Source organism: Moschus berezovskii, chromosome 7 (assembly GCF_049115385.1).
Source record: "Moschus berezovskii isolate FMDL1 chromosome 7, NW_MosBer_1.0, whole genome shotgun sequence".
NCBI classification, from domain to species: Eukaryota; Metazoa; Chordata; class Mammalia; order Artiodactyla; family Moschidae; genus Moschus; species Moschus berezovskii.
The window spans coordinates 71,759,065-71,775,634 of record NC_142466.1 but is presented as its reverse complement, the minus strand read 5'-3'; the positions used below and the strand labels follow the sequence as shown (position 1 = coordinate 71,775,634).

Genomic DNA, 16,570 nt, shown 5'->3' with positions numbered 1-16,570 from the left:
AGGCTCCTCTGTCACATGGAACTTCCAAGGCAAGAATACTGTGGTGGGTTGTCATTTCCTTCTCTAGGGGAAATTCCTGACCCAGGGATTGAACCTGCATCTCCTATATTGGCAGGCAGATTCTTTACTACTGAGCCACCCAGGAAGCCCAGTGCCGACTATACTATATATGCAATATATAAAATAAAGGGAAGAGAGGCTCAGAGAGGTTAGAGAATCTGCCCCAAGATCACACATCTAATGGGTGCCGGGTAGATCTGAGTCCATTCTCCACCCACTAAGTTGCATGAACAGTTGCTATTTGTGGAACTCAGGTAAGGAGAATTTATTCTGTTTTCAGCCTCTCCTTTGCTCTGCTGGTCTTTTTTCCCTTTCCTGTCCCTCTTTGTTTGTTTTTTGGATCATCTGTAATTGTTTTGTCATTGCATGGAAGGTTCTCCAAGCAAATTAATCCATGTGTATCTCTTGCTACATAGCACAAGTCTTTCAAGGAGGGACCTAGGAGAAGAGCAGGAGTACCAACCTGGGAATCAGCTCCTATTTAAGTTCACACATGAGCCAGTGAAAATTATCTTCCATCATTCTCACTATTATTTTAAATTCTAGAATGGGAAAGATGGAAGGAGAGGAGCTAAAAAGAACATCTGTACCTCTTTGACCCCCCAACAACCCACCCCCTGCAGCCCTCACAAATCCTTGAGATGCCCACCCCTCCCCATTGAGGAGCAATGCCTCTTTGTAAGCGTTTTCAAACACCCAGTGTCATTTTGTGGGAATTTAGATCCAACATATCTCTTTTCACAGGTCCCACAATGCTTCAATGATGATGAGTTTGACAGGCATGACAGAAGAAAGGCAGGAGGGCGGAGGAGAAGAGAGAGGATTAACAAGTGTCTGTGAAGTGGCGTTTATATTTAGAATTTCCTTTCCCTTCAAGGGTTGGTGTGCCAGTCAGGACTCTTAGTATAAACAACAGAACCCACTTAGCTCATTTTAATGGAAAGAGAATTTATTAAAGAATATTAGATAGTTCACAAAATCTCCAGGACAGCCAAAGAGTGCAGCATATAGGTAGCCAGCCAGGCAAATGCCCAAACCACAAAGTGAGATAACATCTTTAAAGGCCCCACTGGCAACCTGTGCAGGCATAAATACCATGGCTTTCACCAAACATGCTGAGCATTGAACACCAGAACCTCAGGCTCTGACACTCCCAAGGCTTTCTGCTCCACTTCTGAACTGAATTCTTCCATGGGTACATCCGATTGGTGGAGCACAGGTCACACGACCGAGGACTGGCCTGGTCTCAGACCTGATGGTTCCCCAAACGGGGACCAGATCAACTTCTTAACTTGCTGAGTGATCTCAGGGAATTCACTGAACTCACTTTTTCTAGTTCTTCATCTTTAGTATGGAGGATTCATCTCAGTGTGCTCTAAGGTGACTTTCAGCTCTCAAATGCTGTAATTTGGTAATTCTAAGCATCTGAGAATGTTTTATTTAGCACTCAGCCACCCTAGGATGTTTGATAAAATCTGATCATTTGGACAAGTCCCAGGAAAAGAACAGATCAGAGCCTGCTTTGGGTGTTGGGAGCCCACCTGATGGGAGAATATGTGTTTGTAGTGGGAGGTGGGGAGGTGGATGCTGAGAGTATAGAGACTTTTAGAACTAGAAGGAATTAAAGACTTCCTTTTTTCTTTCTTTCTTTCTTTTATTTCAAATATGGAAACTGAGCCTCAGAGAAGGAAATGATGAATCTAAGTTCACAGACTTAGTTAAAGGCAGAACTGGGATTAGCATTACCTTTGCTGCTTTCCATTCCAGGGTTCTTTCCCCAATGCCAGGAATGGCAAACAGATTTCCTTCCCTTTCCTGTGCTGATTCTAGTGAATTAGCATGGCTTCCTTGAACACTGTCTTCAGGAAGGTTCGCAAGTCCTTCAGGGTTCGGTGGGAAGAATGTTGTAATTGATTAGCAATGTCTGTCACAGTCACAGGAGGGAAGGGTGATCACCCAGGTTTTGCCATCCCTAATTTACCAGGCCTCATTATAGAATCAAATTACCATAGAGAAATTCTTCCTAGAGAACAAACAAGTGAAAAAAGGTAGAAATCTACGTAACCCATTCTGCCGAAGACGCTTGCAAATAGCCCCAAATTAAGAGCTGGTAGGACTGATGCTAAAGCTGAAACTGCAATACTTTGGCCACCTCATGCGACGAGTTGACTCACTGGAAAAGAGTCTGATGCTAGGAAAGGTTGGGGGCGGGAGGAGAAGGGGACGACAGAGAATGAGATGGCTGGATGGCATCACCGACTCGATGGACATGAGTTTGAGTGAACTCTGGGAGTTGGTGATAGGAGGCCTGGCGTGCTGTGATTCATGGGGTCGCGGAGAGTCGGACATGACTGGGCGACTGAACTGAACTGAACTGACTGAGTCAAGGTATGTTTAGGGAACCAGCTCACACCTACATTCGAAGTTTGCTAAATAACACTGGGAACAAAGAATATTGCAAGCTGTGACAAGAGCATGTGAAAGCCAGGATGTGAGACCTAGGAAAGCAGAATAAGAAAACAGTTAAGTTAGAGACACATTATACAATGTGCACCCAGAAGTTTTTTGGGGAGGAAGGGTTAGGTTGTTCTAACTAAAATAACACTGCCTAGATTGCAACAGTGAAATTAATTTATTTTTATGAATAGAGATATATGTAAAATCTGTATGAGCATATGGATTGGTCAATCCCTCCATGCCTAAGTTTAATTCTGTTAATAATAATGATAATAGCTATCCCATTTAATCCTCATTGCAAACTTACGAGATAAATACTCTTATCATCATTGATTTATCACTTGGAAATCTGACCTTTGGATGGCCTGAGGGACTGCCCTAAGATCACAAAATTAATGGATGGCAGAGCTGGGATTCAAATCCAAAAAATCATGATTTTTTTTCCCATTCATGTTAATTAAAATTTGGATCCAATCTGAAGAATGTTTGAAAATCTGTGGAAGTTACTAGAAATGAGAGATGAACCTTTACAGAATTAGTCTTGAAATCCTAACCCCTCTTAATGGGAAAGTGGCATCACCACCTTCCCCTTGTTTTCATCTACTGAAATTCAAATCACCAAACTTCTTAGCCTCTCTGGAAAACTAAGTGACCCACCACCTTCAAAGGAAGCTTGTGGGGTTTCTGCACAGTGATTTCACATCTTCCCCGAAGAAACACCAACACAGACGATCCAGGTTAAAGGACACAAGCATTTCTACACACTCTTCTTTTTCTCAAATTAATCAAGAAGTAGGAATTTCTGACAAATGCCATCTGCTGATTTTTCAGAGAGACAAGTTTTGGTGGTGTGACCAGCAGGTGCCTCGGCTTTTTCTAGCATGCAGTACCAAAATAGTCACCATGGCAACCCTCAGAGGGCAGGCTTCCAAAGAGATGCATTGTGAGCACAGAAACTCTAGAGCACTTTCAAGCAAAAAGGAAGGAGGCTCAGTGGGCAAGTTTCCAGTGCAGGGAGCAGAAGCTTCTCCCCACATCCCCAGGCCGGACCCCAGACTGCTATGTACTTGGTACAGTGAGGCTCAGTCTCCCTGGGGCTTTTGCTCCCAGGAAGAGAGAGGAAAAGAGAATTTGTGGGGAGTGTCAGGAGGAATAGGAAACTCCCAGATTTTTCACAGGGACTAAAGTGGCTTGGGAGTGGGACAAGTCCCTTGGAGGAGGGACAAAAGAGTCATGATGATAATTGAGAATGTAATTGAGGATGTAATATGAAGCTTGTGAAAACTCTTGGTAAGGTGCTCAATGGGCAACGCAGAGCAAAAAGAGCAGAGACTTGGGGTTCAAGAAGCCTGGGTTTCTGACCAGGCTCGGCTACTTTCTGATCCTGTGAGCCTGGGCAAGGGACAGAGCTTCTCAGACCTGTCTCCTCATCCCACCTGGATGACAGTAAGTGCTGCCTGGCAATGTGGGTATGCAAGTTAATGAGGTGCAGCATGCGTGATCAGGGAGACAGGTCTCCTCCCTCCTCTGGGCTCCTGTGTGATCTGGGATTCCACATGTCCCTCTGGTGTTAGAAGCACACACCAAGACAGGATTAAACTTGAGGATTTTACTTGGGGAAGCAACGAGAAGGGAGCTGGGAGAGTCCAGTGGGGAGAACCGTCACACTAGATTGCCAGTCTGATCTCAGTGGAGGAGGGTGGAGAGGAATGTTGGCTGGAAGCGTCCTAGGCCCACTGTGTGTTCTAGGAAGGCTGAGCAAGGCCATGAGGGAGTTTTCAAACCACAGCCAACTATCAGAGAAGCCCCTGTTCTCTTGGAGACTAGAAGTGCTAGCACCCCTGACTCACTCCAGGCTGATTGTCTGGGAGCAGCCCATAGGAAATATGGCCTCAATACAAATATGAGCGCACAGCAGCTGGGGCCCTTTGTCAATTTGGCTCCCTGTCTGCAAGGCGTATCTCACAGCCACCACACCTACCCCATCCTGACATCTTTTACTTGGGCACAACAGGTGCTTGGTCTCAGCTCCCTACCCATAGTCCCCACATGCAGAGCATTATAGGAACTCAGGCTCAAAGATATTTCTGGACACCAACTCTGGGAGAAACAATATTCTCCGCTAGGTTATACAGCAAAGTTGCACATGCCCTGTGTGTCTATACTTAAATGCACACACGTGCATTTAATAATGTGCAAATAAGCACACATGCGTATTTGTCAATGCACACCTATGTGAATGAGTATACCTAAATGAGAGGATGAGCACTTACATTTACGTATACATGTGTGGGAATTTATTGCTGTTGTTTAGTCGCTCAGTCATGTGCAACTCTTTGCAACCCCATGGACTGTAGCGCACCAGACTCCTCTGTCCATGGGATTTCTAAGGCAAGAATACTGGAGTGGGTTGCCATTTCCTTCTCCAGGGGATTTTCCGGACCCAAGGATCAAACCCGTGTCACCTACTTGGCAGATGGGTTCTTTACCACTGAGCTACGAAGGAAGCCCGTGTGAATTTATGCAATGATACCGGTAGAACTATGCTAAGCATTTTTACCACAGTATCCCTCATTTTTACAACAGTCTTTGAGGTAGATAAAGTAGATAATGTTGTATGTTCTCCCCAACATGCCATTCAGACAATACAAGGCGGAGCCAAGGATTGAATCAGGAATGTTTTCCTTCTGGGTCTGAGCGCCTGGCCTCTCCACCCCACCCCTACCCCCACCTACTCATATGACCATTTGTTACATGAAACCACAGATGTGTGCATATATAAGAAACGTTAAGACAGAGGAGGGATAGATTGATTATAGATCAGTGGCTGATGAAGACACACACTTCCAGAAGCACCCCACACATACATAATTCTATTAGTGTGTGCCATCTGGAAACATATATTGCATCCTACTTGTTAGAATTTCTATATAACAAGCTGCAGCACAAATTTTAGAGATTCTAAGCAATTTGAGGCTCTGATTCTTCTAGTCTAATCCTAAAGAAGTCTCTTTTCTTGTCCTTCCCCCAAATCCTTGCTTCCATGGCAAGTTTTTCAGACTGCTTTGTGGAGATGGTTTTGTCTTGATTGAGAGATGTTTTTTTTAATATAAAAACACAATGAACTCCAATACTTTAGTTTTCTGAATCGTTTGTCTTTGCTTGTTTCCTGGCAGTATGAAATACTAGTCTAGAGAAATCGATTGAGAATCAGTTGCAATTACCATTTATTGAGCACAGGTACTGTGCTTGAGATTTCCAGAAACAATCACATTTGAATTTGTTTCTTATAAAAATGATCCTCATTTTGCAGATGAGGAACTGAGGCTGTAAGAGTTTAAGAGTCTAGTTATACTCTGTTCATAAGGGGGCAGAAAAGAGACTAAAGCTGGGCTTTGCTGGATCCACAGTCTGGCTTTTTCCACTGTTTTAACACTCTGCGTAAAAGGCATAATCTGCCCAGTGCTTGCTATTCCACACTATTCATTACTTCTGCTGTACCCTGGCAGCCTGAAGGACCAGCAAACCCCAGGAGGGCCTCCTGGGGCCAGGGCAGGTAGACTTACCTGGAAGAGCACCAGCCTGGCTATCAGCATATCCACTTTCTTCCCATTTCCTTTTGTAGCCTCCTTCCTCGGTTCACAATGACAGTCCAGCTTCTGCCAGTCCTGATTGCCATTCAAGCCTTTTTCTTTTTAAGGATTTTGAGGAAGAAAATAATTGTGTGCTCAAAAGGGTCCTGGCAAGATTTTGAGCTGTTAACACAGAGAGGTGGCAAAAGTGCTTTCTAGGACATCCTTATGAGCTCAAACAGCAGCTTGAGTCAACACAACTGGATCTGAGCAGGTCTCCAAACCACAGCCGTCAGGGGGCGAGGGCTGTGACAAAGGCCCCAATATTTGAAAGGTGCTCCACACTCTCTGCCTCTCACAGTCACCCCATGCAGTGAGTGGTGTTACCCCTTTTCACAGTTGAGAAAACTGGTCAGAAACGTGCAGCAACTTGCCCAATGGCAGACAGCTAAGAGGTGGAGGTGAGACTCCAACCCAGTTCTCCTGACTCCAGGCTCACCACCTCAGGGTTGTATCTGGGTGGTAACACCAGTCCAAAGGGCCAGTAGCAGGGGCTGTGGAAAATAGCAGAGGAGCCTGGAAACAGCTGGTGGCCTCTGTAGAAGGTAAAGTTGTCTTCATCACCTTGGGTTGCCATAACCAATACCACAGATTGAGTGGTTTAAACAACAGATAGTTACTTCTTACAGAACTGGAGGCAGGTAGTCCCGTATCAGGGTTCCAGCACAGTTGGGTGCTGGGGACAGCCCTTTTCCTGGTCTACTGTCTTCTTGCTGGGTCCTCGCGTGGCAGGGGGGTAAAACCTCTCCTGTCTTTTCTGAAAAAGGCACTAATCCCATCAGGTGGGCTTTTTTATTGCAGGTTCTTTAAAAGATTTCTATTTTATTTTGGACTATCGTTGATTTACAACGTTGTGTTAGTTTCAGGTATACAGCAAAGTGAATCAGTTATAATACAGATACATCTATGTTTTTTCAAATTCATTTCTCACTTAGGTTATTACAGAATATTGAGCAGAGTTACCCTGTGCTATATAGTAGGTACTTGTTAGTTACTTTTTTTTTTAATTGGAGGATTCTCATGATGTAAGTACCTCCCCAAAGCCCCGTGTCCAAATACCATCACGTTGGGGATTAGGTTTTCAACAAATGAATTTAGGGGACACAAATATTCAGGCCACAGCAGAAGGAGAGAGGCCTGGAAGCCCATTTCAATCAGTGCAATGAACCAAACACCATGCTAGGCATGAACAAGTCCTCCTCCCAGACCTTGCCTTTATAGAGTCATAATCCACTGGGCAAAACCAACAGTTAAAAAGACAACTCTGACCCAGAGTGATACGTGTGGTAGGAAAGGAACATACAGGCTCTGTTGGAGCACATGAGAGGGCCCCTCACCAAGACATGGGATAAGGCCTTGTGATTCATTTTCAGGTATATAAGAACAACTAAAGATTTGGGGTAGAATAAGAGATCCAGAAAGGCTTCTCAGAAGAGGTATACAGATGGTGGGAGGACAAGTAAGGGCCTTCCAAGAGGTGGAATTTGTCCAACAGGCCATGGGGAGTCACTGCCAGTATTTTGAGTGGAGCAGTGACAGTGTTGAGCCTGCATCTTGGAAAGGTGCTTTTCAGGGCAGTTTGGATGGTACTGGGGAGACCAGTATCAGTGTGTAGGTGAGAGATGATAAGGACATCAGTCCTGGGGCAAGAGCTAAGTCAGTAGGGTAGTCTCTGGGGATGGCAGAACCAGGCGGGCAGAGCCACACAGCAAGCCTCAGTGGTGCCTGAGAAGAAGTTAAAGATCTACCTGGAGGGGCCAGGTGTGTCTTCTCTCCAAGGGGCAAACAGTCAAGGTTAGGCATGAAAAGAAGCAGCCAGAGGGCTAGAGCAGGACAAACAGAGCGACACAGTGGGAGAAAGAGGCCAGAGTGGGAGGAAGCAAGGGGTGCAAAGGGCTCTTGCTGGAAATGGGTGTCAGACTGCTAACTTTGTATGTGTGTGTGTGTGTGTGTGTGTGTGTGTGTGCGCGCACGCGCGCGCGCTGGGATGTGTGCATATGTAACATATACACAAACATGTACTGAGCAGAGAGGAGTGATGATCTGGGTTAAACAGTGACAGATCAGGGGGATAATGAGGGTCCCCTAAGAGGTCAGATGAGACATGCAGCCGGGAGCAGGTCTTAGCACCCACACAGGCAATCACTCCATGGGCACCTGATCAAGAGAATGAGGAGCAGTGAGCTTCCCACAGAACAGTCCTCTCTCGGTTCTGCCCCGGGAAAGCAGCGCCCTCAGCCAGTTAGCCGTACCGTCACTCACCGTGCTCTGCATACCTACTAAGTAAAGCCCAGGACATGGAGATTAAAACCCGAAGTCTTTTTTTTTTTTTTAAATCAAACTGATTTGATTTGAATCAAATCCTTTTCTGGCACTTTCCACAGGTTTCCAGGGGGTTGTCCCCTGCACTCAGGACTGAGGAAACTGCTTTGTCCACAGCCCAGTCATCCCAGGGGTTTCCTTTGAAAGCTTCCTGCCACGTCCAGGAGCGAGCAGCGTCCTGGACAGTGAGCACACCGCCTGGTGACGCTCCAGAGGAGAGTGAGTAGCATTTTCAAGACAATCCTCCCCAGATTCCATTCAGCACCATGACTCCTTCCTTCCTTCCCACCCCCCAGCTTGGCTGGAGTTTTCTGCCCATCAGAGTTCTGTGAGAGCATTTTAGGGCAACCCAGCCGTCCCACTCCACAAGAGGCCGGCTGACCCTGGCTGGCCGGAGGGTACTGTACCCACAGCCCAGGGCCTGCCCGTCTGCCCTCCCTCCTCTCCTGCTGCTGACGCACACATCCTATAATAAGCCTCTGTTACTTGGAGCTGGGGCGGCTCGGCTAGTAGTAAGCCGAAACCGCTACTATATTTACACTCTTTCCACATTTAGACAAAGGCTATTTTTAACAGAAGGTCTATTTGTGGGGGTTGCCCACGTCACACTCTGTTCACATGTATCTCACTAGCCTGAGTCTATTATTTTGATTTCACACTTGTACCAGGTCTCTTACCTTCCCTCCTTCCTTCCATCGTTTTGCTTTCATTTCGTCTTTCTGTCTCCAATTCCCTTCCTTTTTTTTCCCAAGAGGAAATCGGAATGGGGATACTGGGCTCCATCTTCACAGGGCAGAGTGGGCAGTGGACACTAGGCCTGTGGTTGGTTCTCAGAGCCTGCTGGCAGGGGCCAAGCACAGATCCCATTCTCCCAGGGGATCCAGAATGGCCTGTTCTGCCTCCACATTTAGCCTGAGCAGGATGCTGGCCATCCTTCTCCATGCCATACCAGTTCTGTGTGTGCATGTATGTGCATGTGTGTGTGTGCATGTTTGCGGGAGCATGGATGGCAAGGTTAGAAGAAAATAAGTCAATGGGTTCATTATTCATCCAGAGCCCTTTTTTCATCTTAAAAGTTAGTTTTGTCGGATTTCTCTAAGAAGACAGAGTTTTTGTGTATTTTGATGAAAGAGAGTTCCATACTTTCTGGGCGAGTGATTCATTTAAGGGAAGAGGAGGAAACCAGTGGAATGAACACATATTGAGTCCCCGCTGTGGTCAAGCACTCTGCCAGCCCTTTGGAAACCTGGACTTTGACAGTGGTGCCAGGGTGTGGTCTTGCCCCACCCAGGTCACAGGTGAGGAGATAGAGAGAGATGAGCGACTGGCCTGGATTCGCTTAGCTCATAAGTGGCTATGCTAAAATCTATGTCTGGATGCAAACTCCTTGCTGGCCCCAAACCTCACATCTTCCCAACTGCTTCCTTCTTACCTCTCCAAAAAAATAAACAGTCTTCATTAACACTGTTTTTATTATTTTCTTTCCCTGGCTCTGCTCCTCTCCTTGGCCCCTCACCCCAACTGGAAGAGACCTTTCCCACCTCGGAACCCTCAGCACTAGCTTGGTCTGCTTCTTTAGATTCTAAGCAATGACTGATCTGAGATACAGTCACCTTGGAATCTAAAAAGGACACCAGCCCTCAGGCTCTGGGGCTCCTGGGACCTCCCTAATGGATCCCAAGAGAAACACCACCTTGTCAAATCTTATTTTATTTCTACAAACAATTGGTGTCATGGCTTCAGAATGAAATATTTTTATTGTATTTCTAAGAGCACAGGGAACTGAGATTTGAATTCACATCAGACTGCAGCAGAAACAGAATACAGGGCCAATTGTAGAACACCCTACCCTCCCGAGTCCAGCTTCTGTAGGTGTCAGAAAACTCATGGAAACCAAATGCTCCCTGGGTCCCATCATCAAGACTTTTAAAGTGCTGACTTGTCTCAGACATTTCCTGAGACTCTGATAAGAGATCATTGTCTATTTGGTGTCCTAGAGTCAAGAGCCCTAATCCCAGGGGCCTTGTGGCTATAACAGTAGAGCAAGTTACACTGTTTATATTTAACTTCTTCTTCCTTAAATTGGAGATACTAATGCTACTTTGCCTACTCACCCACTTCACAATTTGCTAAGAAATCTAAATCAGAAAACTTATGTGACCATGCTATCGTGAAAGCTGGCAAATGCTGCAAGGATGTTAGTTGGTAGTGTTGATGTTTTTGTCATTAGTAAAGATGGGAAGGTGGGCTCAGCAAGGCCAAGTGATGTGTTTAAGGTCACACAGCAAGTAAGTTGTTGGCATAAGGGCTTAATAGCCCTCCTTCCCTCTGCAAAGGGCTGAAAAGAAATCACAAGGCCACTGGAAGAATCAGATGCTGAGCTCTACAATGCTGGCCGAGTTCAGCCCAGAAATGGGGACACTGATCTGGGCTGGGTCCCATCGCTCTCCCCAGCTGACCCTCCCTGCACCTTTGTCCCAGAAGCTTCTCAGGCTTCTCAGCAGCATGGGTATCCTGCCTCAGCCAGAGCTGAAATCCCAGAGCAGGGACAGAGAAGCCAGTGTCATGGGGCTTCTGGTTTCAGGATATACTGGAAAGGTGAGAAGGAAGCTTGTCTTCCCATGGATCTGGGCCAGGGCCGGGTGGCGGGGCCTCCCCTGCCAGGACTGGGACGTTCCCCAGGTGTCCGGGCATCCCCAAGTCAGCAGGGCCGCCAGCACTTTCCAAAGCATTAGCCTAGGTCAGAAAATAAGTCCTTCAGCCCTTTGCCTGACCAGATACTTTGTCATTCAGACAAAACCTGCCCCAGTAGAATCTACTACCTTGACAAGGCATTGTGCTCGCCTGGCTTAGGGATCAGTCTGTGGAAAAGAAACTAAAGCCCCATGTAACTGCTTCCTGGGGGACTTGATGAGAAGACTTCTTTACATCTCAGCCTCTAGGACTTTGACCTTTATGCCTCAGCTGCACCTTCCCCTCCTGTCCTTAACCACCCCCTCACCTCTCCACCCCTACAAACTCCCACTCATTTCCGAGGCCTGGTGCAGATATTACCCTATCTGTAAAATCTGTTCTGGTCCTTCTCCCAGTTAGGAAAATAATGAAAGCCCCTCTTCTGGGCTCTCACAGAACTTTGTGAACATGGCAGCACATCCCAACCAGTCTGCACTGGAGTTTCCCATACATCCAGCCTAGGACAGAGGAGCTAACCCACTGATCAGTGGGACCGGAGTCAGGCTTAGTTTTCATCCCTTGTCCTGAAGGGTGGAGTAGAGCCTCTGGGCTGGAGGCCTGTAGAGGGTGGAGCAGATGGTATGGGACACTCTGGGCCCCTTTGCACCCCACCCCCAGATGCTGTGAGTGTGACCTGCTTGCCTGGTATTGACTCACAGCTGCCCGCTTTCTTGGGCGAACTGCCCTCAGGAAACAGGAGCTGCCTCTCCAGGAGGTCAGCCTGCCCGCCTCCACATCCCCCTCCCCCAATCCCCGCCACTACAGCCAGCACAGGGATGACTAAGTGAAACAGGGATCTGAAACGGCAGTGCCCTCCTCTCAAGGGGACACTTTGGTCGTGTGCTTTAGGTTCCAGAGTGTCAGTCCCACTTCCACCCCCTCTCCAAAGATTAGGCCAAGGCTAAGCTTTACCTGAGACCACAGTTTAGGGCACTGAAACTCTCACGACCCAGGTATCTGTCAGTTTGGGGCACACAGAGCTGATTGGTCGGCCTAGACTGGGTTGCCAGGTTTAGGAAATAAAAATACAGGATATCCAGTTAAATTCGCATTTCAGATCGACAAAGCACACATTTTTAGTATAAGCACGTCCAATGCAATATTTAGAAATTCTTGTAGTAAAAATTGCTCACTGTTTCTCTAAAATTCAAATGTAACTGGACGCTCTGTATTTTATCTGCTAGCCCTACGCTCAAACACATTGGCATTTGTTCCTTTCTACTCCCTATCCTGCTTCTCTATCTCCCTCCCTTGCAGGTTTTTCCCTCTGTAAACCGTGAGACCTAATACCCTTTCTCAGCCTCTGCTTCTAAGGAACCTGACTTGAGACTGTCATTGCCTCTCTGCCGTCCACAGTGGCCAGAGAAGGCCCTCCATTTCATCTGGACTTTGCAGAACATGTCTCTTTAGCCCAGCCTCCTGACACAGGATGGGTAGGGCAGTTCTGATGAGGGTCTCTGTGTGACCCTCAAGAAAACCACTGCTTCTAACTACATTCCTGCAGGACTGGCTTCCTTAGGAAGACAAGTTGTCCAGAAATCCTGGTGACCACACCTCCTTTAGGGAGATGACTTTGATCCATCCATGACAGAGCTAGGGTCGGTGGCTTAATATCTGAGTCTGGATCTTATGCTCTGGAACATGAAGACTGCATGAAATGGCATGAACCAGTAAGCACTGGAGTTTTCCTAAGCCTGACTTTTGTATTTAGTTTGTAAAGTACTCAACCTAGTGCCTGGCACAAGTTTACTGTTAGTAGTCGTGTTGATCATAAGCAACTGTAATAAGTAACACCTGATTCCTCAGATAACATGGAATCAATTTTAAAAATGTCCTACAAGGGCACCAAGTACCCAGCTAAGCAGATTTCAGGGAAAAACCACCCCAAGGTGGAGTGAGTTGTCTCAGAAGGCAGGGAGCTTCCTATCATGCAAAGGGAGAAGTGAGAGAGAGGGGAGATATTTATTTACCTGCCAATGGTCGATCATTTCCATCTATCATTTCCTTTAATCAAACACTGAGGTGTTTGGCAGGGGTTGGATGAGGCCTCCAGAGGGAGTGCCAGCTCTGAGGGGTTGGACTGGACCAGTGCCAAAGTCTCACCCAGACCTGAGATTCCAGCATTCTGTGAAAACACTGACATCCCAACATTTACAGTAAGCCCAGTGGCCACTCTGGTGTCCAGGAATTTGGCAAATGGTTCCAGGACAATGTCCCAGACTACCCCTATACTTTTCAGAACTTCAGACACTCCCAGACCAACTGGAGGTCTCAAAGCTCGTGGCCTTCAAGTCCTCTAAACACAGGAGGCAGAGTCACCCCCTCATTCCTCTTGCCTGTCACCACACTCTTCATGCTGTGCCCTCTTCTCGAGGGGCTCAACTCAGCCACCAGCCACACCGCTGTTTGGCTGAAGGAACTGGCATTCCATTCCCTCTCTCACAACAGTCACAAGGACACGCAGGAGCCCTCATTTCACATAAAACCCCATTGTGGAATCTTTGTCCACAACCACAAAATCCAGAGCTGGAGGAGACTATGGAGCACCTAGTCCTTTCCTTAGCAGATGTACCTGTGGAGCCACCCCAAGGACACCCCTGACAAGTTTCTCTGTTTGCCACCTTTGAAAAATATTTTTATTTATTTATTATCTGGCTATGCTGGGTCTTTGTTGCTTTGTGCGAGCTTTCTCTAGTTGTAACATGCGGGGTTTCTTCACTGCAGTGCATGGGCGTCTTATTATGGTGACTTCTCTTGTTGCAGAGCACAGGCTCTAGGTACTCAGGCTTCAGTACTTGAAGTGCTTGGGCTCAGTAGCTGTGTCCCATGGGCTTAGTTGCTCCTCAGCATCTGGGATCTTTCCAGTCCAGGGACTGGACCTGTGTCCACTGCATTGTCAAGTGGACTCCTAACCACTGGACCACCAGGGAAGCCCATGCTTAACACCTTTGAAGCCAAGATCCTGCTCCCAGCCAGTAGCACCCCTTTTCTTCACTGAACCACTCAGCCAGCAGAAGGTGCTTCTCATATCCACACGTAATCTGACGTTTTGCGGCTTCCTCTCATTGGTCCTTGTTCTTTCTCTGACGGCACAGAAAGTCCAGTCTTGTTGGGAGATGGTAAGCAAAGAGGCTTGGAGAGGTGTGTGGGGAGAAGTATCATGAGATGATGTCAGAGGTGATGAGAAACATCAGAAAGAAAAATGATAGAGATCTATGCTTGCTACAAGGGACCCGCATCCTGCATGCTTTCTGTCATGCTTTTTAAAAGTGTGGTGGTAAAGAGATAACCCTTCAACCCTCTGGAAAACGTGTCCATCCCAAATAACTCACTGTGTGAGAAGTACAGACAACGAGAGTATTGTGTCACTTATGTGGTGACAAGAAAGTGATGATCAGGAAGCAGGGAGACTCAAAACTGTCACGGGAAAGACATTTGAAAGAACTGGGTCTGTTTAGCCCGAAAAATAGATTTGGGTGGTAACAAACATAGTTGCCTCTAAAAATCTTTCCCGGGGAAGAATGATAACCAGTTCCAAATGGAGGAAAGAATTGGACTTAAGACAAAAGGATAAACCATCAAAGTGACCAAAAGCTTTCTATTAGACAGCGCTATCTAAAAGTGAGAGGTTTCGGCCCCTGAAGGTATCCAAGGGAAGTGTGGAAGAGGGGCCATCAGTGCAATTCAAGCTCTGGGCGGAGGTTGGACTTGACAGGTTTTGCATCACCACAACCACCCTAACACAAACACACACACACACACACAGTGAAACCACGGTATTTAAAGCTAAAAGCCCTTTATTTTTCAAAGTGCATCAGCGTAGGGTGTACATCTCTTGCTTTGTTTAGCCTTGGTCACCCAGAGATGTTCCCATCGCTGACTTGGTTGTCAGCAAGTACTGAAAGCCTTTCCTCTCTCCTTGGAAGGAGTGGAGCAGATTGTCTGGATCCGCGCATAGTGCCCTGGCTCCGGTCTCAGCACCAAACGCGTTCCTTCTGCGCAGTCTGTTCCGTTTTGACAATGCAAAGAGGAGAGCCGGAGAAAGTCCCGGAGCCAAGGGTTCTGGAAGCTGCAGGGTGGGGCTGTGCTCTGGGACAGGAGGGAGCATATTTTTAAGAAAGTTGTGGTCAGAGCCCCTCGCTCAGGAGGGATGCAAGCAGAAAGTTTGGCTGAGGTCAGCGTCCGACCTCACTCAGCGTCTTTCAGAGAGGAAGGGCTACCTACTGTAGCCACACCAGTGTTTTCTCAAGGGCAGAGTCAGACAGAGATTTTTCACAGGAGGAAACTCCCCTGCACCTCTCTGGCATCCTAGAGATTAAAATAATAATAAATTGATTTTTGTCTGCACATGAGATGAGATTTGCTGTGCTGTCTGAGGATGGAGTATTAGACTCCCTGCTTTAATGAGATCTAAAAAGTGACCTCATTTGGACTACAGCATTTTATATCCTGTAACCAGCCAGTAGTAACTCATTAAATGATATTACTCAACTAGGATTTACTGAGCCCACCTCTATGCTAGGCTGTGTACCAGGCACTGGGGAGCACAGGTAAAGGAGATCCAGGATTTGCCCTCAAGAAGCCTATATTCCAATGAGATAGAATCACAAGCAAAAAATTGAAATCCGTGCAGCCAGGGCTCCAGAAGATGTATACTGTGAATATACTCACTGGCCACGAGCCTCAGGGATGGTGTCCCAGAGGAAGGGATGCTTGAGATGAGTTTTCAAAGATGAGCAAGATTTTAAGAAGCTTCAAAGGCAGGAGTGGGGAAAGATGATAGAGGGAGGAATCTGTGTATACAAAGGTATAGGAAAGGTGTGAAAAACCTTTATTTATTTAGAGCAGCCGCATGTACTTTGATGTGACCAAAGCCACATATGATGCTGGCAGAAATGTTCAACGGATGAAGCTAGAAAGATGGTTTCAAACTAGGGGGAATTTTGTCTCCCAGGGGCGTCTGAGGGGTAGCACTCCTGACCTCTGCTGCTGCTAAGTTGCTTCAGTCATGTCCGACTCTGTGCGACCCTATAGATGGCAGCCCATCAGGCTCCTCTGTCCCTGGGATTCTCCAAGCAAGAATACTAGAGTGGGTTGCCATTTCCTTCTTCACTCCCGGCCTGGGTAGAGAACCATCCTTCAAGGCTCTGGACAGCCCCCACAACCAAACCACAATGCCAACAATGCTGAGGAGGAGAAACCCTAAATTAGAGAGAGGGAGGAGCCACATCATAAGCATGGAGCTCCTTTAGGGGCACTGTGTTTTCCAAGGATCATGCAGAGAGGGCACACAGGGGAGAGAAACCAGGGTAATATAGAGTTTTCAGATCCTGCAACCCAAGGTCTCCCTTACCTGTGTCTCAACC

At 47.0% G+C, this 16,570-nt stretch overlaps 2 long non-coding RNA genes across 4 annotated transcripts in view; one reads left to right on the top strand and one right to left on the bottom strand.

Annotated features, from left to right (window-relative positions):
- LOC129556862 (uncharacterized) overlaps nt 1-16,570 on the top strand; it is a 622,407-nt gene that overhangs the window by 480,452 nt on the left and 125,385 nt on the right. For all 3 annotated transcript variants that reach the window (XR_016037858.1, XR_008686110.2, XR_008686108.2), the window contains one exon: nt 8,534-8,690. This is a non-coding gene — a long non-coding RNA (uncharacterized LOC129556862). The remainder of the gene's footprint in view (nt 1-8,533; nt 8,691-16,570) is intronic.
- The window catches only part of LOC148777355 (uncharacterized), a 71,085-nt gene continuing 69,408 nt past the window's right edge, over nt 14,894-16,570 (bottom strand). The window contains exon 3 of the long non-coding RNA XR_016037859.1: nt 14,894-15,293. This is a non-coding gene — a long non-coding RNA (uncharacterized LOC148777355). The remainder of the gene's footprint in view (nt 15,294-16,570) is intronic.